Source organism: Betta splendens, chromosome 7 (genome assembly GCF_900634795.4).
Source record: "Betta splendens chromosome 7, fBetSpl5.4, whole genome shotgun sequence".
NCBI classification, from domain to species: domain Eukaryota; kingdom Metazoa; phylum Chordata; class Actinopteri; order Anabantiformes; family Osphronemidae; genus Betta; species Betta splendens.
This window is the reverse complement of record NC_040887.2, coordinates 7,991,720-7,994,792: the sequence shown is the minus strand read 5'-3', so window position 1 is coordinate 7,994,792 and position 3,073 is coordinate 7,991,720. Positions and strand designations below refer to the sequence as shown.

At 37.0% G+C, this 3,073-nt stretch overlaps 1 long non-coding RNA gene across 1 annotated transcript; it reads left to right on the top strand.

Moving 5' to 3' along the window:
• The first annotated feature begins 778 nt into the window (after nucleotides 1-778).
• LOC114859468 (uncharacterized) lies at nucleotides 779-3,073 on the top strand. The gene is made up of 3 exons (XR_003786530.3): nucleotides 779-1,399; nucleotides 2,307-2,490; nucleotides 2,564-3,073. It is a non-coding gene; the product is annotated as an uncharacterized LOC114859468 (long non-coding RNA).

Below are 3,073 nucleotides of genomic sequence, written 5' to 3'. Positions count from 1 at the left end.
CATGTCATGTTATTTTTTTTAAGTACAATTTACTTGGGCCTACTTTGTTTATTAATTATTATATTACTATTTGTTTGTTATTTAACGTTTTGGTCCTGTGTTTGTGTAGGTAATCTATCAAATTGTGGTTATGTGTTTTGTCAGTCACTGCGTTGGTCATTTTCCTGTCTTGTGTACATGTCAGTACATCTTGTGTAGCATTTTGTGACAAACCTTCAGTTAGAAAGATGAAATAACCCTAATTAAACAAATAATAATTATTAAAAAAACAGGAGACAATTTTAGATCCTGCAGAATGGCAGAGGCATTTTTAATACAGTTGTTTAATATTTTACTATGATTTAGCTGCAGTTTAGTTTTGATATTGTGACTATTTAAGCACTAACATATTTGTACCCAATTCTTTTCTCGTGGTTTTTTAGAAGTATTTTAAGTTTGCAAAATCATTGAATTCAGTGGATTTTACAGAAAATTTAGATTTATTAATCAACTTCTCTTTTACACAGATTGCAATAATAATCAATAATATCACAATATAAATAACAAAGAAATGTTTCTTTTTAGGCATTCTGTGAATGACTTCATGACCCTGACGTTGTTGCAGTTCAATTGCGTGACAGTCCCGCATTGGTAGTTTTAGCTTGTTTCAATATATAATAGTATAATAGTGCAAAATATTTTTTTCTATAATAAAATGAAACATGGTATTGAGACATTTACACTTTTGTTTTCCTGCTTACATTTAATGTAATTTAGTAGGAAGTTTTCAAGAGGAACACCTGTCAGATGCTCCAGTGTCTAATTTGTATCGATTGTATCGATACGATTTTTTGTTTGATTTCCTACTGTAATTTAGTCAGTTTAGTTTGTTTATCGCCTGCCTTGTGCAGTGATTTGTTTTTGGTTGGCGCTGCCCTATGTGTACTCGTATGTCATTACATTATTTGCTTTGATACGTTTATTTTTGCTTTATTATCTCACAACCTGGCAGGACTTCTTTTGTTTGACTGGTACTGTCAAGTTAAGCGCCTAAGGCTGAACTAGTGCATGAAAGTGTACTCTGAACTACTGCCCTTTTAAAGTGTCTGTGCACAGTCCTCACTTCAATCAAACCTTTTAAAGCTACACCATCACACTTTTGGAAATCAAGCCGGCACTTCAATCCACTTTACGCCACCAGGGGGCGCTATTGCTCTTGTTTGGTTCCAGTGTTTTTTTGGTTGTTTTTGTCTGACCATTACATAATTTCCCATTTAGTTCCTGTTGGAAATTAGTTTTGATTGTGTGCACCTGTTTCTGTTAGTATCTAAACTCTGCCTTGTGTCTTATCCTTTGTTGGTTAGTTGTTGTGTTTGTTTCTAGCCTGTAGTTGTGTTCAGCACTTCAGCCTGTTTATGCAGTGAGTTTAATGTTTAATTATTTAATTACCTGGATATGTTTATTATACGTTTTCCCTACATTAGCGGCAGTTTTCAGGGGGAATCGTCACAGTGCATTTTGTCAATAAATGACTCACATTACTCTAGAGTCTAGAGTGTTTGTGGGTTGTTTGCATTGGGGTCAAATATGAATCAGTCAAGTAAATATAATTGATCACCTCTGATTGGATCAGAGGTTGAATCGTAGGTGAACAGTTACTCTGACAAATTGGATCCTTTAGTGGAAGAAGTTTCAATTACAGAAACAAGAATGGAGGGTAAAGGGGTCATATTGGGGTTACTTTGTTTGGTGAGCTGAGTTCTAGAGCTTTCAACAACTTAATTGACATTTCCATAAGTTAACAACTAATCCTTTAGAAATTACTGCTACACTCCCTCATTTTTCAGTGTCACAAAAGTAACTAGAGGAAGTAACAGAATTACAGAATTAGAATTTGTTATCTGTATGATGGATAATATAATTTGGGTTCTTAGTCACACAGATCTCAGAGTTAATTTGTTTTACTGATTGAGGTCCTGATTAAATGGAAATAATGTGGCACAGAGGATAAAGAGAGTTTGTGAAAGACCTATAGTAACTAAAGTGAACACTTGTTCACCCTATATCTGCACAAGGAAGGTGATGAGTGCAAGGTTATTGTGAGCAATAGTTGCATTTATGGCAGGAAAATCTTTTTTCTACCAGCAACAAGATGCTGTAATGAATCTGTCTCTGAAATCTGAAGGTCTGACATCTAGAAGAAAGAAAATGACCATAGGCGATTTTGTATTTATTACAAAGCACAGCTTAAATTATTCTCTGGCATCAGTGCAGTTCCATTTTATCATGTTAAATCTCATGTTTTTACATGCATGTGTGTGATCTAGGTTTTTCGTGCCTGTACAAGTCTTTGGACGCAAACGCAGCTGGCTAACGTTACAGCAGACGTGTTTCTCACGCTGTACAAGGATGAACAAACTGCGGGGCAAAGAAACGCTTCTTCCCTCATGCGTGTGAAGCACACATTGCAGCGGGCAGAGGAGGCGTCATCCTCACTTTGCTTCCGCGAAGGTGTCTGTCATGCTCAGCAAACACAGTCACAAGCGTTTGGATAAAAGTCCTGACGAGTGTTTCTTTTCTGCAGCACCTGTGGCACAGGAGCATAAGCGGCTTCATAAACGCGCTCCTCAACAGCAGGAGTCGGTGTAATCGGTCAGCAAACAACGCTTCCTGAGAACATATGCTTGTGTTTGACGCTCATTTGTTTAGCAGATGTTCACTGGTTCCACCTGGAAGCTCCACTTGGGGTGTAATTAAGATTAAGATTAAGAATATGCTTCCAATGTACTATGTAGAAAGCAAAAACTTCAAAAAGTTGAAACCAGGTCCTGTGCACTGGGGGCATTGAGGATTTTTACAGACATGAGTTTTATCTTTCACTGGCATATTCTTCTGAAGCACTGGCCCATGTTACTTAACCATCATCAGGCCCACAGCAAAATCTGGCTGCTGCTGCACAGCCTCACCGTCCTGCAAGTCAAATCCTCCTTTTTAGTTCATTAATGCATCAGCATGTGTGTGTGTAATCAAATAGAAGAAAGAATAAAATGAAATCAAGTGCACATGGAAATAGATAAAAGTAGTTTTCTGCTGC